At 41.5% G+C, this 26,772-nt stretch overlaps 1 protein-coding gene, 2 non-coding genes and 1 pseudogene across 5 annotated transcripts in view; 1 reads left to right on the top strand and 3 right to left on the bottom strand.

Moving 5' to 3' along the window:
• Positions 1-700: 700 nt before the first annotated feature.
• Positions 701-26,772, top strand: part of PIK3C2A (phosphatidylinositol-4-phosphate 3-kinase catalytic subunit type 2 alpha) — a 121,686-nt gene continuing 95,614 nt past the window's right edge. For all 3 annotated transcript variants that reach the window (XM_054241453.2, XM_002807318.6, XM_054241452.2), the window contains exon 1: positions 701-839. The gene's annotated coding sequence lies outside the window, so the exon portion shown is untranslated. The remainder of the gene's footprint in view (positions 840-26,772) is intronic.
• Positions 10,896-11,003, bottom strand: LOC118145925 (U6 spliceosomal RNA). Its single transcript, XR_004731409.1, has one exon. It is a non-coding gene; the product is annotated as a U6 spliceosomal RNA (small nuclear RNA).
• Positions 16,182-16,788, bottom strand: LOC118145833 (large ribosomal subunit protein eL29 pseudogene; annotated as a pseudogene).
• LOC118146004 (small nucleolar RNA SNORA8) lies at positions 16,832-16,970 on the bottom strand. The gene has a single exon (XR_004731474.1). It is a non-coding gene; the product is annotated as a small nucleolar RNA SNORA8 (small nucleolar RNA).

Here is a 26,772-nt window from a genome sequence, read left to right as displayed (position 1 = left end):
TATCATCATGGAGACTGTATGTGAAAATACTTTGTAATGTAGAAGGAGCCGTCTGGCTGTGAGTTATTATCACGGGGACATCTTCCTTACCTGGTTGTTGTGAGGATGAAATGAGACGCTGACCTGAAAGCGTTTTATGTGTTATCAAGCATTTTACACAACCCACGTGATAGGCTACTAATTACCGGCCCTGCACCACCTGACCCACCGTGCGGTCTCGGTAAATGCTGGCTAGAGTGGACGAGTTTCTGCATTGCCTGTTCCTTTCAGTCTTCCAAACACAAAGTAATCTCCGCGCCCCCTGGGGCCAAGCCACAAATCTGGGAACCTCAACCTAGATGGAGGAGGCTGCGGAGTCCCGGCAAAGGGGAGGAGAACAATAGGGTACTTCAGTGTCCCGGCCGGGTTGGCTGGGCTTCGGACGCCGAGACCGAGAGGTGGCCAGCTGGGGTGTCCGGGGCGCTCCTCTCCTCGGGTCTGAGGTCTGCACGGAGAGGCGCCCAGAAACCGCTCAGCATTCCCGGGAGGGAGCCGGCCCCCGGCCGCCGGCCCCCAGGGCCCTTAGGCCCCAGATCCCCAGCGCCCCACCTCACGTCCCACGGGTCATCCAAGCCCCGCCCGCCAGCTCAGGTAGGCCTTCCGCGCCAGCCAATCCACAACAAGCTTGGGCGGGGAAGGCGGTTCTTCCCTGGCCGGAAGTGACGTGCGGCGCTTGGCTGGCTGTGGAGTCGGCCGTAGCATTCGGCGGCGGCTGAGCCAGCTGAAGGGAAAAATGGCTCGGACTGTGTCCGCTTCGGCGGCTCAGGTTGTGGTAGAGGCGGAGGCTCACGCAGTGTGAGGTGAGGAGCGGTTGGGGCGGCTGGGGATGATATTCGGGATCCTGTTCTGCAAGGGTGGAGAGGGGCCCCGGGGTTCCGGTGCTGGAAGGGTCCCTGGTAGCGGCCCCCAGTGCCTCGGGTGCCCGCTTCTGACCCTCCATCCCGTGCTCTTGGCGCTGCCCAGCCCGACTCCTCTCTCTCCGGGCCTTCCTTCCAACCAGGCCGTGGGCAAGTGCTGCGCTGGGGGTGCAAGGATCCCGCGTCCCCACCAGGCCCCTCTTGTCTGGAGCGGAGGTGCGCCTGGGAGTTAGTTTTGTCCCACAGAAGAAAGGCAGGCATCCTCCTCCCCCTTCGCCCCCCTGTCTTGTCCCACGGGACCGGGCTCGAGCCGCAGTGGCCAGTCCTATTCTCTCGGCAGATTGTTCGTTCTGGCAAGTGTGTGTGTTGTACTTCTCAGTGATGGCCCCTTCTTTCACCTCCTGTCCCATCTCTGGCTCCGGGGGCCAAGGATCCTTTTACTTCTCCCCGGATCCCCCCACTCCCACCGCGTTGCTTTTAGCCGCGAATCCACTTGCTTCGGGAAGACGTATTTCAGTGTGTTATTTAGCGCATCATCCTTCTGTGAGGGCGGTCAGATTAAAAAAATACTTGCTTAACTCTTCCCGAGTGACGGAGGAATAATAAATAATTGAAGAAAGAGGCACATACTTATTTTCCTCACTGAATTTTTGGCTTTAAAAATGAGATTCTCCAGCTGTGGAATTATTTTTTTCGGGGAGGAGGGATTAAGGAGGGAAATAAGAAGGAGAAACTAAGTGAGGAAAAAAGTCTGGAGATAAAGAACGTGGAAGAGAGAGCCTGTGGTAGTTCTTTTCCTATACTGGCCTGATAGAAATTGAGGTTATAATTATATTCTTATTCTGAACAGTGGGGGTTTGAATTAAGTGAAACGAAGGACATCTTCGTCTTTGAACAAGATTAGTTGTTGAAGAGATGTCCTGAAATCTTTCCTGGTGGGTGTCAGGCAGGAAGGCTCTGTTGGGAAAATATTTAAATATATTGTAGCTTCAAAGGCCACAGCATAGAAGAGATGCAAGAGAAAGAAAGCTGTTTGTGGGGGAGTGGTGAAGACATAGTAAAAAGGTGAAGACACACAAAAAAACTTCTGGGTGAAGGCTGCCCAGAAGTTCAGGAATTAATTCCAGGAGAGACTTTGTACCTTTGCCTCCTTGGCTTTTGGTTCAGGTCTCCACAAGAGACTCCTTTAGCAGCTCTGCCATAGTTGGGGTTCGTGCTCTTGTTTTTTTTTGTTTTTTTAATTGACATGGGATTTCACTATGTTGCCCAGGCTGGTCTACCTTGCCCAGCAGAATGGTGCTTTTTTTTTTTAGGTATAATCTAACCTTATCTGGACGGGATGGTGCTCTTATTCATGGTAGCATATTAGACCAAAGGACCTCAGTTGAGGTATACAAATTTTATATTTATTTTTATACAAGATATTTGTTTAATATCAAGACAGTGGTTGCATACTGAAAACAATTGTAACTGAATGAGAATAGAGAGATTTGTTAACTCAAATTTTGATTTTATATAGGTACAAAGCACATATGGAGTTTCTTCCACAAATTCCATACATTTTGGCTAAATTAATACATTCTAAAGCAGATTTTTTTCTTATCAAAGTCTCTTGCTATATTTGTGCTTTATATGTGTGTTTCTTGCAGTTTTCTTTGCAAATGACACGTTTTAATGTTTTCATCCACAGGTTTTACAGTTTTTTCTGTTTTGTTTTTCCGAGCCAGAATCTCATTTTGTCGCCTAGGCTGGATGGCACGATCTCAGCTTACAGCAACCTCCACCTCCCAGTTCAGGCAATTCTCCTGCCTTAGCCTCCTGAGTAGCTGGGATTACAGGCATGTGCCGCCATACGTGGCTCATTTTTGTATTTTTTTTAGTAGAGACTGGGTTTCACTATGTTGTCCAGGCTGGTCTCAAACTCCTGACCTCAAGTGACCTGCCTGTCTTGGCTCCCAAAGTGCTGAGATTAAAGGCTTGAGCCACTGCACCTGGCAGTTTTTTCTGTTTTATAGAATACAAAAGTTGTTGTTTGCATTGACGAATTTTAGACACTAACTTTCTGTAGTAAATAGCTATATACTAAGTATGTGATTAATAGTTCTAAAATTTTCAATTAATTGAAGATTGCTTGCATCAATTTCCATGTCCAGAAATCTTTCTTTAATCTAGCACAAAGTTTTGCATTTAGTAAGCACATTCAGTAAGTGAATTTATACCTAAAGAGAGTGTTGAGTTTCCTAAGAACTCAAGAGTTCTTATCAGAGCATCAGAGTAACAACAGTGCAAAGGACTTTTAAAGCATGCTTTGTAACTTGTCTTTGTTTGATAGTATGAATTATTCCCTTTTTTTTTTCTTTTTTGAGACAGTCTAACTCTGTCGTCCAGGCTGAAGTGCAGTGGTTTATCTCAGCTCACTGAAACCTCTGCCTCCTGGGTTCAAGCAATCCTCCCGCCTCAGCCTCCCAAGTAGCTGGGATTACAGGTGCACACCACCATGCCCAGCTAATTTTTGTATTTTAGTAGAGATGGGCTTTCACCATGTTGGCCAGAGTGGTCTTGAACTCCTGACCTCATGTGATCCACCTGCCTCAGCCTCCCAAAGTGCTGGGATTACAGGCATGAGCCACCATTCCTGGCCTATACATTGTATCAATTTAGCATATTCCAAAAATAATTTAAAACAGGTAAATGATAAAGGTAAATGTTTTTGGGTCGTGCATCACATAGGTGATTTCATTTGAGTAGTTGTACCTGCATAGGGCTAAAAATTAACACTCAAAACTCTGAGAGTGCCAGAGGGCCTGCAGGGGTGCCTGGCACTACAAAGGTTCCCAGGGATAAGAAAAATGAATGAGACAGTGCTTGCTGTCAAAAAGTTCTCATCCATTTGGAAGAGAAACACACATTTTATAACAGTATAATTATAAGGGCAGGCTAAAAAGGATGTGGTCACCTGGGCTGGGATGTGGAAAGGGAATGAGTGGGTTTGAGAAAGAAGGTGATGCTCAAGTTGAGTCTTAAAAGATTAATTCTGTCTATTCATAAGGGCGGGATGGATTAAAGTGATCAGGTTTAGGCCCTGCTCTGCTTCTATCAAGCAGTGAGATGTTGAGAAAACTGCTTAATACTTCTGGTATCCATTTTCCTTATTCAAGATTCGACTACATATATAAAGCAGTGCTGTACATTAGAAATATGTGAGCCACAAATGGGAGTCACATAGGTAGGATATTTTACATTATTTTTTCCCCTAAATCTTTAAATCTGGTGCATATTTTACGCTTGACACATCTCAATTTGGAACAGCCACATTTCAGGCACTTAATAGCTCCACGTAACTAGTAACTACTGTATTGGACAGTATAGATCTAGAGGCTGGGTGCGGTAGTGCATGCCTGTATTCCAGTGCTTTGGAGGATCAAGGCAGGAGGATCTCTTGAGCCCAGGAGTTTGAGGCTGCAGTGAGCTATGATCACCACTGCATTCCAGCCTGGGTGACAGTGAGACACTGTCTCAAAAAAAAAAAAAAAAAAAAAAAATCTAGAGGCTATTCTTTCTTGGTTCCCTGCTTATAAAAGGAAAAGGAACGCCTGTAATCCCAGCACTTTGGGAGGCCAAGGCAGGTGAATCACGAGGTCAAGAGATGGAGACCATCCTGGTCAACATGGTGAAACCCCATCTCTACTAAAAATACAAAAAATTAGCTGGGCATGGTGGCGCGTGCCTGTAATCCCAGCTACTCAAGAAGCTGAGGTGGGAGAATTGCCTGAACCCAGGAGGCGGAGGTTGCAGTGAGCCGAGATCGCACCATTGCACTCCAACCTGGGTAACAAGAGCAAAACTCGGTCTCAAAAAAACAAAAAAAAAGGAAAAGGAACTCCTATGAGAAATTTATTACTGGTAATTTACAATTTGTAATCATTTTGATGGTACTTGTATATGATATTCTTTTGATGAGAATTATAGTCATACTTGGAAATATTGCTGTAAGTATCTTTAAGGTTGTTCGTAGGATTTTGGTTGAGACTAGAAGAAACTTATTTGTTTTCTCTGCCTCTGTAGTCTCAAACCTCTGGGCCTGCCTTGGCCTCCCAAAGTGCTGAGATTACAGGCATAAGCCACCATGTCCAGCACAGTATTCTTTTCATTGCCTCTCTACATATGGCATTTGAGTGTTTAGATACATAGTACAAACCAAATCATATTTTTATCTTTATTTTGTTCATTAATGTATACTTTGTATCCTTTTTTCTGCAGTATGTACATTCTTTCTTTCTTTCTTTCCTTCTTTCTTTCTTTTAAAAACAGAAATTGTGTCTCACTATGTTGACCAGGCTGGTCTTGAACTCCCAGCCTCAAGTGATCCTCCTATCTTGACCTCCCAAAGTGCTGGGATTACAGGCATGAGCTACTGTGCCCCCGCCTGCAGTCTGTTTTTCTAACATGATGGATTCAAAACACAATGAAAGAGTGCATATGGACATTTTAGGAAGCTAAAAGTACATTTATACAATTTTAAACTCCTTCTTGGATTTCTTAAAATTTTAAATGTAGCTATTTGGGTACAAACCAAATGGGATTTATAAATCCTCTTTTAATAGATTTGAAGGCAGTTATTGTTGGCTTAGTAGCAAGTATTTATCTTTTAACCTTGAGATTGCATTAAGAGTGTTAACATGCTTATTATTAAACATAAGGCTTTCTGGTAGTCTTACAATATAATAGTTACATTATTGATATGACTAAATAATGTTCAATGTTGCCACAGTTAATTTGCTATGCATTGAGTTTGGCTAAAAAACACTAGTGGCTAATTTTAGACAATAGTGTTTTTTAGCCAAACTCAATGCATTATGACTAACAATAATACATCTTTACACTTGTACTGACTGAGGGTTATAGCTTAGCTAACACTTTTTTCTCCTCCAAGATCTTATTACCTGTGAAGTAAATACAGCAAGTATTCTCATTTTGCTGAGGCCCAAAGGTGTTGAGACTTACTTAGCATGATACATTAGAAGCATTGGTTGAACTCAGGTCTTATAATGCTAAGCCCAATGTTCTGTTCCTTTTTTTTTTTTGAGGGAGGTTCTTGCTATGTCACTCAGGCTGCAGTGCAGTGGCTCCATCTTAGCCCACTGCAACTTCTGCCTCCCATGCTCAGGTGAGCCTCCTACCTTGACCTCCCAAGTAGCTGGGACTACAATCACGTACTATTACGCCTGGCTAATTTTTGTGTTTTTTTGTAGAAAAGGGGTTTTGCCACATTGCCCAGGCTGGTCTCGAACCCCTGGGCCTATATTGGCCTCCCAAAGTGCTGAGATTACAGGCATAAGCCACCATGTCCAGCCCAGTATTCTTTTCATTGCATCTCTTCATATGGCATTTGAATGTTGAGATACATGATACAAACCAGATTTTTGGAGTGTGTAATAAAGAAATGGTTACTTCTTGCCTTTAGGAAGTTTATATTCCAACTAGGAGAGACTGACTGACTATATACCATGTAGCAAAATGTACTTCAGTTATTTAAAACAAACTGTTAACAGGAAAGAAAAGATGTAAGGGATAATATAGTCAAATAGAAAATAGGTAATAATTAATTAGACAAGATTTTTGAGTAAAGAGTTTAGATTGTAAATCTTTACTATAGGAAGAAGATGATGAGGTGTCAAGGATAGTGTTATTTCAATGCACAGAAAATAACTTAAGGGAAAACTTAGCTAAAGGAACATAAAATGTAGGGTTAGGGAAGGGTTTTCAAGGCTTATTTTTATTTTTTAGATGGAATCTCCCTCTGTAATCCAGGCTGAAGTGCAGTGGCATGATCTTGGCTCACTGCAACCTCTGCCTCCCAGGTTCAAGTGATTCTCCTGCCTCAGACTCCCAAGTAGCTGGGATTACAGGCACCCACCACCACACCTGGCTAATTTTTGTATTTTTAGTAGAAGTGGAGTTTTTGCCATTTTGGCCAGGCTGGTCTCGAACCCTTGACTTTAGGTGCTGCCCACCTCAGCCTCCCAAAGTGTTGGGATTACAGGCATGATCCACCACGCCCAGCCTTCAAGGCATATTTGAAATGATGGGGACAGGATAGAGGTGAAGGAAGAGATGTGAATAAATACACATCTGCCGTAAAGAGTTTATAAACCAATGGTTAGAACTTTTATATTATTTTGATGATTCAGGAAATCTCAGTGCCATGATTTCATTGGGACTTGAGTAGTGTGGCAAAATGGAAGGTTGAGAGGGCTGGAGAGGAGACTATAAATGAGGAACAATGTAATGGTGGTTCCTGTTGTGAAATGATTAGAGACTCGGTAAGGAATTTGACTGTGAGAAGAGCAAGGAATAGGTGGTATTATTAAAAAAAGTAGATTTTATTTTAATTAATTAATTAATTAGAGATTGAATCTTACTCTGTCGTCCAGGCTGTAGTGCAGTGGTGCAGTTTTGGCTCACTGCTACCTCCGCTTCCTGGGTCCAAGTGATTTTCCCACCTCAATCTCCTGAGTAGATGGGATGACAGGCGTGTGCCACCATGCCTGGCTAATTTTTGTCTTTTTAGTAGAGATGGGGTTTCACCATGTTGGACAAGCTGGTCTTGAAATTCTAACCTTAGGTGATCTGCCCACCTCGGCCTCCCAAGGGGCTTGGATTATGAGCCACTGTGCCTGGCCAGAAAATAGATTTTAAATTTTACAGTATGAGAAATCCTAATTGTAACAGGTCACTAAAATATTTTTAAAATAAAAAAATTGGCAGTTTACTTTCAGAAAATACCAATAGAAATAGGAAGAAATTAAGTATTATTAAAGTTCTACTGTACAATGAGAGGAAAAAACACGACAAAATGCTCTTTCAGGATAAAGGGATGGGGGAAATGAATGAGAAGAGAAAGACATCAATGTAGGTACTTTCTGGTGAGATGGGAAAAAACCATGGATATTGATAGGAAGGAGAAACACAGTTTAGAAAATGCTTGTCTAATTAAGGAACAGGAGATTTTTTTTTTTATGTTTTATTTACAGTTTGGGGGATTATGTGAAACATGTATTTCTTTACCCCAAGGTGAGCAGTGGAGAACTAATTATTCCTATAAACAAAATCATAGTGCTATAAGTGTCATACCTACATTGATTTATATACTGTTACTTTCTATGTATTCATAATATAATTAAATGTCTTGACACAACTGAGTTGCGAAAAGGTGCTCTTTGGCTCCTGGAATATGGAATAGCCTAGTTTTTTTTTTTTTTTTTTTTTTAAGACGGGGTCTCACTGTGTTGGTCAGGCTGTTCTTGAACTACCGACCTCAGGTGATCCGCCCACCTTGGCCTCCAAAGTGCTTGGATTACAGATGTTAGCCACCATGCCCAGCCTGTTTTTTTTTTTTGGAGACGGAGTCTCTGTTGCCCAGGTTGGAGTAGTGGCAGGATCTCGGCTCACTGTAACCATTGCCTCCCAGGTTCAAGTGATTCTCCTGCCTCCGCCTCCTGAGTAGCTGGAATTGCAGGCGTGCACCACATGCCTGGCTAATTTTTGTATTTTTAGTAGAGATGGGGGTTTCACCATGTTGATCATGCTGATCTTGAATCCTTGATCTCATGATCTGCCTGCCTCTGCCTCCCAAAGTGCTGAGATTACAGGTGTGAGCCACTGTGCCTGACCTTTTTTTTTTGAGATGGAGTTTCACTCTTGTTACCTAGGCTGGAGTGTAATGATGCAGTCTCGGTTCACTGCAACCTCCACCTCCTGGGTTCAAGAGATTCTCCTGTCTCAGCCTCCTGAGTAGCTGGGATTACAGGCACCTGTCACCATGCCTTGCTAATTTTTGTGTTTTTAGTAGAGACAGGGTTTCACCATGTTGTCCAGGGTGGTCTTACATTCCTGACCTCAAGTGATCCCCCCTGCCCCGCCTCTGCCTCCCAAAGTGCTGGGATTGCAGGCGTGAGCCACTGCACCTGGCCCAAATAGCCTAGTTTTATCTGACTAGATCTCATAATGATATTTATTAGGCTAGAATTCTGTGTGTATTGAAATGCATTACATGATACTACAGTTGTTAAGGATTCTTTTTGACAAGTCAAACTTATTGAGGTATAATTTACACATAGTAAAATTTATCTGTTTTAGGTGTATAGTTCTATGTAATTCTGATAAAACAGATGAATTATGAAAAACAGTGACATTTGTGTAACCACTGCAATTAAGTTATAAGAATATTTTTGTCACTTCAAAAATTTTCATAATTATGCCCTTTTGAGGTAAATCCCTTCTGCCCACTCCTCACTCCCTGGCAACAGCTCATTTGGTTTTTATTCCTATAGTTTTTCCTTTCCCAAAATGTCATATAAATTGACATCACCCAGTGTATAGCCTTTTGAATCTGGCTTCTTTCATTTAGCATAACACTTTTGAGATTCAACAAGGTTTCTCTTTTTATCAATAAACTATTTTTTAGAGAGTTTATTAAAAAATCGTGAAGTTATGATTTATAGAAAGTTTGTAACTATAGTATAGAGAAATCTCTTAAACCCTGGACCTAATTTCTCCTATTTTTTAATTTACGTAAACTACTAATTTTTGCTAATTGTCAAACCTGCAGGGTTCTAGAATTAAGTTTATTGAAAATGGGAAACAGTGTGAAGATTTTGATCAAGATGATAACTTTTTTTTTTTTTTTAAGATGTAGTCTTGCTCTGTCACCTAGGCTGGAGTGCAGTGGTGCCATCATCTCAGCTGGCTGCAACTTCCTCTGCCTAGGTTCAAGCAATTCTCATGCCTCAGCCTCCCGAGTAGCTGGGATTACAGGCAGGCTCCACCATGCTGGCTAATTTTCATATTTTTATTAGAGATGGGGTTTCACCATGTTGGCCAGGCTGGTTTCGAACTCTTGACCTCAGGTGATCCTCCCACCTTAGCCTCCCAAAGTGCTGGGATTACAGGTGTGAGCCACTGCACCTGGCCCTCTAATGACTCTCATGGTGGTAAATTATATATAACATTTAATTCATTTTAACTGTACATTTCAGTGGTATTAATTGCAGTCACAATGTTATGCAGCCATCACCATTATGTACTTTCAAATTTGTTCACCATCCCAAATAGAAGAAACTCTGTACCTGTTAAGCAGTGACTATCCATTCCCTTCTTGAACCAGCCCCTGGTAACCACTAATCTACTTTTTTTTTTTGAGACGGAATTTTGCTCTGTCACCAGGCTGGAGTGAGTGGTGTGATCTCGGCTCACTGCAACCTCTGCTTCCTGGGTTCAAGGGATTCTCCTGCCTCAGCCTCCCAAGTAGCTGGGACTATAGGTGCGTGCCATTGCGCCCAGCTAATTTTTGTATTTTTAGTAGAGATGGGGTTTCACCATGTTGGCCAGGATGCTCTCAATCTCTTAACTTCGTTATCCACCTGCCTTGGCCTCCCAAAGTGCTGGAATTACAGGCGTGAGCCACCTTACCCGGCCTCTAATTTTTGTCTCTGTGAATTTACCTATTATAGATACTTCGTGTAAGTGGAATCATGTAATATTTGGCCTTTTGTGTCTGGCTTATTTCACTTAGTGTAATGTTTTCAAGGTTTATACGTGTTGTAGAATGTATCATTTTTATGACTTAATCATATTTAATGTACCACATTTTGTATTTTCATTCATTGATGGATACTACATTTGTTTTCACCTTTTGGCTATTATAAACAATGCTCTCTGAGTATTAGTATACTGTTTTCAGTTCTTTTTGGTATATATCTAGGAGTGGAATTGCTAGGTTGTGGTAATTCCACATTTAATTTTTTGAAGAAACACTAAAGTGTTTTCCAAAGTGGCTGTACCATTTTACATTCCTCTAGCAGCAAAGTATCCTTGCCACCACTTGTTGTCTTCTTCTTTTTTTTTTTAGTTATAGCCATTCTAGTAGGTTCACTAGTGATATTGAGTATCTCTTCATGTGTTTATTTATAATAAGATGGCTTCTTTTCCTTTTTTATACTTTTTATGGAATGGTTCCCAATTTGCATTTCATCCTTGCACCGGGGCCATGCTAATCTTCTCTGTATCGTTTCAATTTTTCAGTATATGTGCTGCTGAAGCGAGCACTTTTTTCTTTTTTTTAAGATGGTGTCTTGCTCTGTTGCTGAGGCTGGAGTGCAGTGGTGCAATCTTGGCTCACGGCAACCTCCGCCTCCCGGGTTCAAGTGATTCTCCTGTCTCAGCCTCCCAAGTAGCTGGGATTATAGGTGCTTGCCACCACACCTGGCTAATTTTTGTAGTTTTAGTAGAGACAGTGCTTCATTGGCCACCTCAAGTGATCCACCTACCTTGGCCTCCCAAAGTGCTGGGATTACAGGCATGAGCCACCATGCCTGGCCTAAGGTGGCTTTTTTTAAAAAAAAAAAAATGAGGTCTAGCTGTGTTGTCCTGTCTGGGGTACAATGGCTATTCACAGAGGCAATCAATGCAGTACAACCTTGGACTGACAGACTCAAATGATCCTCTGCCATAGCCTCCAGATTAGGTGGGACTATAGGTGCATGCCACCGTGCAGCTAATGGTAGCAACATATTGATGTTTGTTTCAATAATGGTCAAGACAGGGTGATATTAACATTTTAAAAAATGAAAAATATGGGTTTCATTGGGTATAAAAAAAAGAAAGAAAAATAATTGGACGGAAGCCTGTATTTTAAAAATCCCTATTATATGCTAAGCATTTTATTGTATAAGTTTCTTTTAACTCTGAAAACACTATATTATCTGTGTTTTACAGATGAGAAAACTAAAGACAAAGGGAGATCAAGTAATTTGCTTCAAAAATTACACTATGTTAACGTGGGGCCAGGCATGGTGGCTCATGCCTGTAATCCCAGCACTTAAGAGGTTGAGGCCGGTGGATCATAAGGTCAAGAGATTGAGGCCATCCTGGCCAATATGGTGAAACCTCATCTCTACTAAAAATACAAAAATTAGCTGGGTATAGTGGCATGCACCTGTAGTCCTAGCTACTCGGGAGGCTGAGGTAGGAGAATTGCTTGAACCTAGGAGGTGGAGGTTGCAGTGAGCCATGATTGCTCCACTACACTCTAGCTTGGCAACAGAGTGAGACTCCATCTCAAAAAAATAATAATAGTAAATGAAAAATCACAAAGTTGGTCGGGCATGGTGGCTCACACCTGTAATCTCAGCACTTTGGGAGGCCAAGGTAGGCAGATCACATGAGGTCAGGAGTTCAAGACCAGCCTGGCCAACATGGTGAAACCCTGGCTCTACTAAAAATAGAAAAATCAGCCAGGTGTGGTGGCACGTGCCTGTAGTCTCAAGGGTGAGGCAGGAGAATCAGCTTGAACCCTGAAGGTGGAGGTTGCAGTGAGCGGAGATTGCGCCACTGCACTCCAGCCTGGGCGACAGAGCAAGACTCCGTCTCAAAAAAAAAAAAAAAATCGGAAAGTTTATAACAGAGAAGTCTGATATTTGCTTGCTGCTACATGGTTCTTTCTTCTCTGTTATCACTGTTCTACAAAACTAAGAATTTTATCCACATGTTGATGTCATGTGAAAGCAAGACTTTTTGAGTCATAGAAATTGATGGAGTTTGGGGAAAAATTCCAGAAGCATTCATGTCAGTTTTTCATTATTTATCATTATTCACTATTGAGGGTTTCTCAGTTGCAACTCAGTTTTATCTTTTTTCTGCGTTAAGCTATGTTAAATGCAGGTGTATGTCGTAACATTTAACACAGAAGCCTTACTGTTATCTGTCATGTTGGAATTGGGGTGACGTCAAAGATTATTTAGTGATTCATGTCAAATGAATGAACAATGATGTAGATCAAAGTTCAGTAATTATCTCCACAAAGCAGTACTACTGTTGGGATTCTGAGTTAAATGAAAAACTGCTTGGTCAGCAAAATGTCTTTCAATAGGAACGTCCTGCTGTGACTGTATGCCCTTTACTTGTCCCCCTCCCTCATATGTATAGTGATAGACATAGGTAGACGTAGAAAATTGTCCTGGTTGGATTCCTTAGTTGTGAATCTCTTATTTGTAGAATGTTGTTTCCAAGACCTGAAGGTGGGATAATGACTACTAATGTATATTAAACTGCAGTGCAACCATTGCTTTTTGTCAAAATAGAATTAAGTTCTTTATTAATGTGGTTGTAGTGCTTGTGCAGTGGATAGTTGTTTTAATAGACTTAGTATGGAGGCTAAAGAATGGAGTGGGGGCTGGCTGGGTGCAATGGCTTACGCCTTTAATGCCAGCACTTTGGGAGGCTGAGGTGGGTGGATCACAAGGTCAGGAGTTCGAGACCATCCTGGCTAATATGGTGAAACCCTGTCTCTACTAATAATACAAAAATTGGCCAGGCGTGGTGGCATGTGTCTGTAGTCCCAGCTACTCGGGAGGCTGAGGCAGGATAATTGCTTGAACTCGGGAGGTGGAGGTTGCAGTGAGCTGAGATCAAGCCACTGAACTCCAGCCTAGACGACAAAGCGAGATTTTATCTCAAAATAAATAAACAAATAAATAAAAATGGAGTGGGGGCCATGTGTGGTGGCTCATGCCAGTAGTCCCAGCACTTTGGGAAGCTGAGGCGGGTGAATCTCTTGACCCCAGAAGTTCAAGACCAGTGTGGGCAACATGGTGAAACCCTGTTTCTACAAAAATTAGCCAGACATGGTAGCATGTGTCTGTAGTCCCAACTACTTGGGAGGCTAAGGTGGAAGGATCACTTGAGCCTGGAAGGTGGAGGTTGGAGTGAGCCGAGATCATACCACTGCACTCCAGCCTGGGCAATAGAGCAAGACCCTGTCTCAAAAAAAAAAAAAAAAAAGAAGAAGAAGAAGAAGAATGGTGTGGGAGCCAGGTTAGGCTCACCTTTTTTTCTTTCTTTCTTTTTTTTGGAGACAGAGTCTTGCTCTGTCACCCAGGCTGGAGTGTAGTGACGCGATCTCGGCTCCCTGTAACCTCCGCTTTGCAGGTTCACACAATTCTCCTTCCTCAGCCACCTGAATAGCTGGGATTACAGGCTCTTGCTACCACACCTGGCTAATTTTTGTTTTTTAGTAGAGACAGGATTTCACCATGTTGGTCAGGTTGGTCTTGAACTCCTGACCTGTTCCATCTGCCAGCCTCAGCCTCCCAAAGTGCTGGGATTATAGGTGTGAACCACCACACCCGGCCAGGCTCACCTGTCTTTAAATGTGTGATGAAGCTTGGGAAGACTCTCCTCTTCATTTTTCCCATGGCTCACTCTTTCTTATGTCCAGGTTGTGGCTCCAATTTTTTTTCCCTGATACCTTATTAAAAATAGTAGCCTCCCCAACCAAATCATTCTCTCTCACATTACTGTTTTTTTCTCCAATTTCTTTTACTGTCTATATGTATAATTTTGTTTGCTTGTTTGAGTCAAATCACTTCTTAACATTTCCATTGCTGTTCCTAGTCCAAGTCATTATTCTAGATTTTTTCAGCTACCTGTTAATTGGTCTCCCAGTTTTCATTTTTGTTTCTTACGCCTATTTCCCACAGAACAATAGGGATCTTGAGCAGTGTAAAGCAGATCACATGACTTTCTGTCTGAAATTTGCCCTTGGCTTCCTATTATACCTAAAATTGAGTATAGTGCCCTCCTTCCTTGGAGGTATATTAAGTTTAATAATTTTAAAAAGCTTTTATTGATAGATGGAGATTTTAAGTTTTTTTTGGAGATATCTCTGATTTTTGGAGATATCTCTCTTAAACAAGTTAAGTTTAGTGATTTAACTTGCTTCTTTTTTTTTTTTTGAGACGGAGTTTCACTCTTGTTACCCAGGCTGGAGTACAATGGCGCGATCTCTGCTCACCGCGACCTCCGCCTTCTGGGTTCAAGCAATTCTCCCGCCTCAGCCTCCTGAGTAGCTGGGATTACAGGCATGCGCCACCATGCCCAGCTAATTTTTTGTATTTTTAGTAGAGACGGGGGTTTCACCATGTTGACCAGGATGGTCTCGATCTCTTGACCTTGTGATCCACCCTCCTCGGCCTCCCAAAGTGCTGGGATTACAGGCTTGAGCCACCGCGCCCGGCCTTTAACTTGTTTCTAATTGTTTTCTTTCTTTTCTTAATTCCAAATGTGATAGCTGTTTTTTTTTTCTTCTTTTTTTCTGAGCTAGCATCTTACTCTGTTTCCCAGGCTGGAGTGCAGTGGCGGGATCTTGGCGCACTGCAACCTCTGCTTCCCGGGTTCAAGCAACCTGCCTACTTTAGCCTCCTAAGTAACTGGGATTACGGGTGCATGCCACCATACCTGGCCAATTTTTGTGTTTTTTGGTAGAGGTGGAGTTTCACCATGTTAGTCAGACTGGTCTTGAACTTTTGACCTCAAGTGCTCTGCCCGCCTTGGCCTCCCACAGTGCTGGGTTTGCAGTGTGAGCCACCACACTGGCCATGTTTCTAATTTTTATAGAAAAATATATCACAGCCAGATCATGAAATTTAGGGATTGAGACCATGCTGGCCAACATGGTGAAACCCCCTCTCTACTAATAATACAGAAATTAACCAGGCATGGTGGTTGACACCTGTAGCTACTTGGGAGGCTGAGGCCGGAGAATCGCTTGAAAATGGGAGGCGGAGGTTGCAGTGAGCCGAGATCATGCCACTGTACTCCAGCCTGGGCAATAGAGCAAGACTCTATCTTGGAAAAAAAACAAAAAATAAATAAATCCCGTAAATTTGGAAAAAAGAAACTTTACAAGTCAAATTAGTATTATAGAAATCTAGGAGCTAGAATGAATCTTTTTTTTTTTTTGAGATGGAGTTTCATTCTTGTTGCCCAGGCTGGAGTGCAGTGGCACCATCTCAGTTTACTGCAACCTCTGCCTGCCAGGTTCATGTGATTCTCCTGTCTCAGCCTTCTGAATGGCTGGGATTACAGGTGTCCACCATCATGCCGGCTAATTTAGTATTTTTAGTAGAGATGATGTTTCTCCATGTTGGTCAGGCTGGTCTCAAACTCCCAACGTAAGGTGATCGCCCACCTCGGCCTCCCAAAATGTTGGGATTATAGGCATGAGCCACCACGCCCAGCTAGAATTATCATCCAATATCTAACAACTTTACATACTTTAGCTCAGAGAGGTGAACTGTTTTATTCAAGTTATAACTAATTAATAATAATAGGGCTGGGGAAAAAAATCTCAATTTTTCTTTTGTATTCTAACTCAGAGTTCTCATCATCTGTTAGTTTGTGATGCCTATTTAGCATTATTTTTTTCCTTTCCTGCCTCAGGTGTATTTGTACACATAGCACAGGAGGACCCCAACCCTATGCAGACAGCAGCCCTGGTTGGGGGTCGCAACAGTCCTTCTGGCCTCATGTTGGCAGACATATATCTATTCTGAAGACTTTGTAGGGGCCTGGGTACCCTTGGGAGCCTGAGCTGGAACTCAAGCTGGAACTGCAGCCTGGGCCTTGGTTTGATCTTTGGCCGTGGCCTTTGGCCAGCACAGCCTGAGCCCCTTAGCAATGTGGGCAAAGAACATGCTTCCCAAGCTTGGGGTGGGCAGTATAGGCAAGTCAATCGAGCTTGTCATTGACACCCTTTGGGATCTTGGGCTTAACCTCCTTGGGCTTTACGAGGGCCTTGATAGCCTCAGCACGTGCACTCATGGCCTTGGCATTGTTGGTCTGCATCTTCTTTAGGTCCTCCTTCTTGTGCTTCTTGGCAAAGCGCATGTTCCTCAGGAACTTGGGGTCTACCCTCTTAAGAGATTCGTATCTTTGTGATTGGGGTTTCTTAATACCATTTATGTGCCAGTTTCGGGACTGGTTGTGTTTGATGTGATTCTTGGTCTTGGCCATGTCTGCACCTTAAGCTGCAGCTCCTGAAGCACCTAGAACCGGAAGCTATATTTAGCAATTTTTTTATTTTTATTTTTTTCAAATACTGTATCAATAGAAATACCAGGTTTAACAAGCACAAAGCCAAGAAAACCAACGATGCCAGATACTGAATTTCTATAGCACTGACCTTTGAACACCCTAGCAGGAATAAACAGCTGAGTGCAGATACCATGCAGTGCAATATATTTAGCAAATTTTAAGTTGAATTTCTGTTAATGCCTTTATTTAAGAATAATTTTATTTTTTTAATTAAAGCAATTAATTCAAGAAAATAATTTTCAAATATAAAACTTGGTAGAATAACAAAGCTGATTTCTAAGGAAATCTTCAGGGAATTTCAGTTTCTAACTATGGGTAAAAACCTCTTATTTCAGGATTAGTTTTTATTGGAAGAATGTCTTAGTTCATTTTCTGCTACTGTAACAGAATACCACAGATTGGATACTTTATAAAGAAAATAAATTTATTTGGCTTACAGTTTTGGAGGCTGGGAAGTCCAAGGGCACGGTAGTACTAGCATCTGCTTGGCATTTGATGAGGGCCTTCTTGCTGTGTCATAACATAGTGCAAGTGAGCACATATGACAGAGAGAGAGGAAATCTGGCTCAACTCATCCTTTAATTAGGAACTCATTCCCACAGCTATGGCATTAATCCCACAAATATGACATTGTATGAGTGTACTCCCACAATTATGGTCATGAGGACTATGCCTTCCTGACCTAATCGTCTCTTCAAGGTCCCAGTTCTTAATACTATCACAATGGCAATTAAATTTCAACATGAGTTTTGGAGAGAACATTAAAACCATAGTTGTTTTCATAGTTACCACATAATAATTGGCTGAATGTTCAAAGTCAAATAATGTATTTGCTATAAAAGGCTGATGAGTGATGAGGTTTCGATAACAGTTGTTTGTAGCCAGGCATGGTGGCTCATGTCTGTAATCCCAGCACTTTAGGAGGCTGAGGTGGGCAGATCACTTGAGGTCAGGAGTTTGAGACTTTTGTGGCCTACATGGTGAAACCCCGTCTCTACCAAACGTACAAAATTTAGCTGAGTGTGATAGCATACACCGGTAGTCTGAGCTACTTGGGAGGCTGAAGCATGAGAATCACTTGAACCTGGGAACAGAGACTGTAGTGAGCTGAGATCTCACCACTACACTCCAGCCTGGGTGCTAGAGCAAGACTCTCAAAAATACAAAGCAAAACAGTTCTTTTGTGGGGATTCTTTGTAGTTGTTAGACCAAGAGCTATTATTTTTTTCATATGTTAAAAGAGTTGTATAAAATATGAGATGGAGATGTATAGGATAGTAATGTAGCTTATTCAGCTTGTTGAATGAAGTCTCTTGTTCTGATTTAGATTGAACCACAATGTTGGATTTAGCTTGGAGAATATAACTTTACTATATCAGCAATATTCCCCAAAGAGCAAGCGTGTCAACTGTAAACACATGATTAAACAAATAATAGGAGGATTCATGCATTTTTTTAAGCCCGAATTATTAATTAATTAATGTATTTATTTATTGAGATAGGGTCTCACTCTGTAACCCTGGCTGGAGTACAGTGGTTCAATCTCAGCTCACTGCAACCTCTGCTTCCTGGGCTCAAGCTTTCCTCCCACCTTAGCCTCCTGACTAGCTGGGACTACAATCATGTACCACCACACTGGCTAATTTTTGTATTCTTTTTTTTTTTCCTTAGTAGAAGCAGGGTTTCCTTATGTTGCCCAGGCCAGTCTCAAACTCCTGGACTCAAGCAATCTGCTCCCCTTGACCTCCCAAAGTGTGGGGAGTATAGGCATGAGCCACCACACCCAGCGAAGCCTGAACTTTTAGCTAGCTTTCATCATTAAATGAACCTACAGCTTTTATGGAGATCTGCACCGAATTAACTAAACTACAAAGTTTGAGCATACAGTCTTCCATAAGACCACTTTCACTTCTGACACCAACTGCAAGTCTTTGGGAGCTGGGGAGGTTTGATACTTACTAAAAAGATGCTAGTAGAACTCACTGCTAAGAGCTATTATGATCATGGTTACAGTTTTTTTCAAGAAAAGGATACAGATTAAAATCAAGGCAAGGAGCCCATAGACCAAAGTTCAAGAGGGTTTCAAATGTTGAAGCATCTATTGTTCTCTCCCCATTGAGTCAGAATGTGTTACTACTCTCTCGATATCAATATGTCACAGTATGCATGAAGTACTGCCATCCAGGGAAGCTCACTGTGCTTCAGTGTCCAGATTTTCTTTCTCTCTTTTATTTTTTATTTTTTGAGACAGTCTCGCTCTGTGTCCCAGGCTAGAGTGCAATGGTGTGATCTTGGCTCAATGCAATTTCTGCTTCTCTGGTTCAAGTGATTCTCTTGCCTCAGTCTCCTGAGTAGCTGGGATTACAGGAATGTACCACTATGCCTGGCTAATTTTTGTATTTTTAGTAGAGACAGGCTTTCACCATACTGGCTAGGCTGGTCTCGAGCTCCTGACTTTGTGATCTGCCTGCCTGGGCCTCCCAAAGTACTGGAATTACAGGCATGAGCCACTGCTCTCGGCCTTCAGATTTTCAAATTAGGACTTCATTTAATAGGCATGTTTGATTGATGGATTGCCCACATAGTTGAACTCAGTCTCCAGGTTGGATTCAGACTGATACCAGGTGACCCAAAGTCTCCATTCTAAATCACATGTTGGCCTTTCTAGTTAGTCAGCCTTGCCCAGAAAGACACTCCTATCAGGTATGACATAGATTACTTCTCAGGAGCAGAGGGCACCTGTCTTTGGGCAAGGCTAAGTTCTTTACTAGATAGGATGTAAAATTAAAACTTACCTCCATGGTTTCTTTAGGAACAAACTCTCTAGAAAATAGATGGATTTGACATAACTCTGTATATTAATAAGAACTGACATCATTTCTTTCAAGTAGTCATTTAAACTATATTACAACCTCATTAGGTGAATCCTCTGGTAGATTTTTATCCTGCGTGGGCTTTACTGAGCTTCTTGGTTTTGTCTGATGTCTTTCTTCACTTGTGGAAAGTTCTTGGCCATTTCCTTTTAAAACATTTCTTCTGTTTCATTCTCTCTCTTCTCCTTCTTGGACTCCAATACATTACATTAGACCATTTGAAATTGTCCCATAGAATTTAGACATGCTGTTATATCCCTTTCCCTGTTCTTTTTTCGTTTCAGTTTGGATATTTTCTATTGATCTGTCCTCAGGTTTACCAGTCCTTTCTTCTGCTAAGTCCCCATCTAATTAATTATTGATTTTGAATATATTTTTCCTTTCCAGTATTTCTTTTCTATAGTTCCTATTACTCTGTTGAAATGCCTCATTACTTCATACATATTATTTGCCTTTTCTACTAGATCATTTAATACATATATACATTTGAGACGGAGTCTTGCTCTGTTGCCCAGGCTGGAGTGCGGTGGCACGATCTCGGTTCACTGCAATCTCTGCCTCCCTCATGCCACTACACCTGGTTAGTGTTTGTATTTTTTAATAGAGGTGGTGTTTCACTATATTGGGAGGCTGGTCTTGAACTCCTGACCTCAGGTGATCCACTCTCCTTGGCCTCCAAAAGTGCTGGAATTACAGGAATGAGCAACTGTGCCTGGTCTGTATACCAGACAACTTCTATAAAACAAAAGGAGAACCTGAGGTTTACTTATTTTTTACTTAATATTTACCTCCAAAATGCCATTTATTCTGTCTGGCCACTAAATTGAGTCAGTCTAATTTATAAGTAAGATGAACTTGTACTTTGTTGCAGCTATAGTTTGATTCAGTTTACCACTGGGTTCAAATACTTCGGGGCAGAATTACGACTTTCTTCTCAACAGGATTTGGGATCTAAGCACTGACATGATTTCAGAGATCTGTTTTGCCGGCTGAGTTGCCAGCTTTTTAGGTTGCTGGGAGGTTCTCTTTGTTCTTTAGTCCTGCTTCTTGCCTTTTTGTGTCTCAGGAGACCTCTTACCCTTGCCTCAGAAGGGCAGCTGTTTTACATTCTGTGGAGGCCTGGAATACCTTGGAGGGCTTTTTCTCAGCTCTCCTTGCCTCTCCACGGCCTTTGGTAGCTGAAAGCTTGGAGTACCTCAGATGGATTTCTGTCTGCTCACTTGCCAACCCTCCTTTGGAAGATAACTGCCTTGTACTTCAGGGAGGCCTACTTCAAATGGGATCTTTCAGTTCTTCTGACCTGTCTTCAGCTTTCAATGTGCTACCTGTGTATTTAGAAAAGATGGGTTCCATGTCTGGGGCTCTTTGTAATTCTTATTTCAGCACTTTAGACTAATGAGCTTTGCCTTCACCATTCCATGGAATTTTAATCTGTCATGCTAGCCTGTATTTGGCATTAAAAATTTCTTAAATTTTTAATTAAAGAGTCTGGCTTGTTTCTTCTTACCCTGTCAATAGTACATTTTCTCCTGGTGCTGCTGTACTGATGGGCCTCTCTCTTTCTCCTCTTAAAGGGCTATCACTTTCTGAAATTTAATTCATTATGTGTTTGTGTGTCCTCTGCTCTGTGACATTTCTTTTTTTTTTTCCTTTGTTTTTTTGAGACAGAGTCTCACTCTGTTGCTGCAACCGCCTCTTCTCGGGTTCAAGTGATTCTCCTGCCTCAGACTCCCTAGTAGCTGAGATTACAGGCATGCACCACCATGCCTGGCTAATTTTTATATTTTTAGTAGAGATCGGGTTTCACCATGTTGGCCAAGGCTGGTCTCGAACTCCTGACCTCAATTGATCAACCCGCCTTGGCATCCCAAAGTACTGGGATTACAGGTGTGAGCCTTGGTGCCTGGCCCTAAATCCCTGTATTTATCATCTTTACTTTGAAATAGTAAAACATGCAAATGATGAAAAATTTAAAAACTACCAAAATTTAGCAAAAAGCAAATCTTCTTCATACCATTGGCTCCCAGCAGTCCCTCGTTTTTAGTTATTGATTTGGTAGTGTCTTCCTTTTATCACCATAGTTCCCCTAAGACATTTCTTCCTAAGTCAAACCCTTCCATCTGTGTTTCTGATTGTATCCTATTCAACTGTATCCAGTTTCTGAAGGAGTATATATCTTCTCTGTGCCTCTCAGATGTTTTCCCTGAATCCTCCCTTCAGTCTATTGCATGTTGATGGCTTTCCCATTTTAAACAGCCATTCCTGATACCACCTCCTCCTGTTTACCTGTTTCCTAGTTCCCTTTGAAAGAATAATATACCCTTGTTATTTATAATTCCTTACTTTTAGTTTTTCATATTTCTCCAAAACTGTTGTCTTTTAAAATCTCTGATATTAGGGAGGGGAAATGTGAAACTCTGCTAATTAGAAACCCCTAATGGCTGCAGGGTTTCTTTATGGGGTGATGAAAGTATTCTGAAACTTGGTAGTAGTGATGATCACCCACCCCTGAATATACTAAAAACAACTGAATAGTATACTTTAAAAAGGTAAATTTTATATTAAGTGAGTTATATCTCAGTAAAGCTATTATTGTAAACATCACTGAGTTCTTAGATGTAATGCTTTCTCCAGTCCTTTATCTCTCTGTAGTTTCTGACAATATTAACCATTTCCTACTAAGAATACTCTATTCCTTGTATTTATTTTATACCAGTCTTCATGTACTAATGGGTCTCATGAATTCTTTCTTGTTTCTTTTTTATCTTCACTATACACATTCTCCCAGGGCAATCTCAGCTACTTCCATGACTGCAGGTCTTCAGCGGTACATAGATAATGCCTAAAGATTTATCTATAGCCAAATTGCTCTGTTGAGCCCAAGACCAGTATTTCTTCTTTTTTTTTTTTGAGACAGGATCTGCTCTATCACCCAGGCTGGAGTGCAGTGGTACCAGGGAGCCTTGACCTGGCTCAAGCAATCTTCCCACCTCAGACTCCTGAGTAGCTGGAACTACAGGCCCACACCACCATGCCCAGCTAATTTTTGTATTTTTAATAGAGGTGGGGTTTCACTATGTTGTCCAGGCTGGTCTTGAACTCCTAGGCTCAAGCAGTCCACTCACCTTGGCCTCCCAAAGTGCTGGGATTATAGGCATGAGCCACCATGCCCAGCCAAGGCCAGTATTTCTATCCCTAAGCAGACATGAACTATATTTCTCACAAGTACTTCAAAATAGGAATGTGTTTTGGTCTGACTAAAAAGGGCCATGTGGGTCTGAAGAACAATTCTGAGATACATATATGGATTTTCTTCCCTCAGAGGAAGAAATTGATAGCATATTATTTGGCACATTTAAGATGGCTTCTAAATACTTTAAAAATGAATACAATAAGAGTGGGTTAAAAATCTATTGTATCTTTTAGGTTAAAATACTCATTTTGAATGTGATGTTTTTGTTCCATATTAGATTTAATTTTACCTATTTGTTTAACAAATATTTGAATGAAAGCTTTGTTGTTCCAGGACTAGAGTGCTGGGAATATAGCAGTAAACCAGAAAAGTAAATCCCAGCTTCATTGAATTTACAGCCTAGAGGGCGAAATGCAGACAATAAACAAAATAAATAAGTAAATATATAGTATACTGGATGGTAGTAAATGCCAAGGAGAAAATTAAGGTAAGGTGATAGGCACTGGGATTGGAGAAAATTGTACCTTTAACTTGGTTATCAGGGAGGACTTTACACAGGTGTCACCTTCTCAATGAAGACTTGAAGGAAGTGAGGGATTAAGCTATTCAGTGATTCAGGGGAAGAACAGTCTAGTCAGAGGGAACAGAAGAGCAAAGGCCCTGAGTTGGGAGCATAAGGTATTTGAGGAACAAGGGGGCCAATGTGACAGAAGCAGTATAGAGTTACAGGAGAGAGGTAATGGTGGGGGGCAAATATTAGTGTGCCTGGTGGACCATTGTAAAGATTGTACCTGTACTCTGAATGAGTTAGGAGCTATTGAAAATTCTGAGCAGAGGAGTGACGAGTTCTAGGTTTTTTCAAGATTACTCCAGCTACAGTGATGAAGATAGTGTAAAGAAGGGGAGTGGAGAGGTTGTAAACAGAGCAGGGAGACAGTTTGGGGAAGGCTATTTCAATAATCCAGGAAAGAACGAGATGATTAGTTGGTCTAGGATGGTATTGAGAACATAATGAAGAAATGTTTAGGTTCAGAAATATTTTGAAGATAGAGCCTATAAGTTTCCGTTAAGTATCTGATACGGTGATGACTAAACATTGTTGCCTTCCTGATAAGTTATAATCGAATTAGGATTTTCTAATATAATAGAAAGAAAAAATAAATGTACTGGTATATACATAAAACAGTGAGAGTGTATAATCATTTCCCTCACTGATTGTAATATCTTACTACAGTAATCCCTCATTATCCTTGGTGGGATATGTTCCAAGACCCCCAGTGGATGCCTAAAACTTCGGATAGTACCAAACTCTTTAATACCGTTATGTGTTGCTTAATGACAGGGAATGTTCTAAGAAATCCATCAGTAGGCTATTTTGTCATTGTGTGCACATCATAGCAAGTACTTACACAAATCTTGATGATATAGTCTACTATACACCTAGGGTATGTAGTATAGCCTTTTGCTCTTAGGCTACAAACCTTATGGCATATTACTGTACTAAATATATTAAATACTGTACCTACTATAGCAAGTTACTGTACTTAGTACTGTAGGCAATTGTCACAATTGGTAGGTATTTGCATATCTAAACAAAGAAAAATTACAGTAAAAATAGGGTATAAAAGATTTTAAAATGCACCTGTATAGGGCACTTAACTATGAGTGAAGCTTGCAGGACTGGGAATTGCCCTGGGTGAGTCATTGAGTGACTAGTGAGTAAATGCAAAGGCCTAGGACATTACTGTATACTGTTGTAGATTTTATAAACACTGTATATATACCATCCTAAATTTGTAAAAATATGTATTTTTTTCTTTTTAATTAAAGATCTTTTTTAGACAGTTTCACTTGTTGGTCAAGCTGGAGTGCAATGGTGTGATCACAGCTCACTGCAGCCTAGAATTCCCAGGCTCAAATGATCCTCCCACCTCAGCCTCCTGATTAGCTGGGAATATAGCTGGGAATATAGCCACCACACTTGGCTAGTTATTTTTTAAATTTTTTGTAGTTAGGGGAGGTAGTCTTGCTCATTGCCCAGGCTGGTCTTGAACTCCTGGGCTTAAGGATCCTCCCCTGTTGGCCACCCAAAGTGCTGGGATTACAAGCATGAACCACCATTCCCAGCATTTTTCTTTCTTAAGTAATAAATTAACCTTAGCTTACTGTAACCTTTTTGCTTTATAAACTTAAATTTTTTTTTTAAAATTTTTTATTGGATTTTAGGTTTTGGGGTACATGAGCAGAGCGTGCAAGACCGTTGCGTAGGTACGCACATGGCAGTGTGCTTTGCTTTGCTTCTCCCCTTCACCCACATTTGGCATTTCTCCCCAGGCTATCCCTCCCCACCTCCCCCTCATAAACTTAAAATTTTTTTTAACTTTTGACTCTTTTGTAATAATGTAAGAATATTATACAAGTATACAAAAATACTTTCTTTATATCCTTATTCCATAAGTGGCTATTTTTTATTTTTTAAATTTTTAATTCTTTTTAACATTGTAAACTTTTTTGTTAAAAACTAAGACACAAACACATATCGTAGCCTAGGTCTACACAAGGTCAGGATAATCAATATAGCTGTTTTCCACCTCCTCATCTTGTTTCACTGGAAGTCCTCAGGGGCAGTAACATGCATGGAGCTGTCATTTCCTAGGATAACAATGCCATCTTATGAAATACCTCCTGAAGACCTACTTAAGGCTGTTTTATGTTTAATTTTTTATTTTTAAGTAGAAGGAGCATACTCTTAAGTAACAATGAAAAGTGTAGTATAGGAAATACTAGGTAATAGGAATTTTTCATCTCCATTATCATCTTTTTTCTTTTTTTTGAGGTGGAGTCTTGCTCTGTCACCTGGGCTGTAGTGCAGTGGCACAATCTCGGCTCACTGCAACCTCTGCCTTCTGGGTTCAAGCAATTCTCCTGTTTCAGCCTCCCAGGTATCTGGGATTACAGGTGCCCACCACCACACATGCCTAATTTTTGTATTTTCAGTAGAGACGGGGTTTTACCATGTAGGCCAGGCTGGTCTTGTGATCTACCTGCCTCGGTTCCCCAAAGTTGGGATTACAGGTGTGAGCCACCAAGCCCGGCCTAAACTTTTTTCTTTTTGGAGACAGGATTTTACACTGTGGTCAGGCTAGAGGTGCAGTGGTATGATCATAACTCACTGTGACTTCAAACTCATGGTCTCAAGTGAGTCTCTTACTTTAGCCTCCGGAACAGTTGAAATTGAGTAGCTAGGACTGTAGGCACGTGCCACCATGCCTGGGTTTTTTTTTTTTTAAGAGGGTTCTCACTGTGTTGCTCAGGTTGGTCTTGAACTGCTAGGTTTAATCATTCCTCCCTCCTTGACCTCCCAAAGAGTGGGTACTGGGACTACAGGTGTGAGCCACCGAACCTGGCCCATTGTAATCCTGAGGACCCACTGCCATATATATGGTCTGCTCTTGGCTGGAATATCATGTGGTACATTACTGTGTTTTTTTCCTATATGTACATACTTAGGATAAAGTATTTTTTTTTGAGACAGAGTAGTCTTGCTCTGTTGCCCAGGCTGGAGTGCAGTGGCATGATCTTGGCTCACTGCAACCACCAACTCCCGGGTTCAAGAGATTCGCCTGCCTCAGCATCCCTAGAAGCCGGGATCACAGCCATGTGCCACCACACCACACCTGGCTAATTTTTGTATTTTTAGCCATGGAGATAGGGTTTCACCATGTTGGCCAGGCTGGTCTTGAACTCCTGACATTAGTGATCCACCTGCCTCAGCTTCCCAAAGTGCTGGGATTATAGGCATGAGCCACTGCGCCCAGTCTTTTTTTTCCTAGTAGTTCTTTTTAATGTGTTAGAAAGATTAGTTCTTTGTGATATG

Source organism: Callithrix jacchus, chromosome 10, assembly GCF_049354715.1.
Source record: "Callithrix jacchus isolate 240 chromosome 10, calJac240_pri, whole genome shotgun sequence".
Lineage (NCBI taxonomy): Eukaryota > Metazoa > Chordata > Mammalia > Primates > Cebidae > Callithrix > Callithrix jacchus.
The sequence above is the reverse complement of the archived record's forward strand: the minus strand, read 5'-3'. Positions and strand labels throughout refer to the sequence as shown.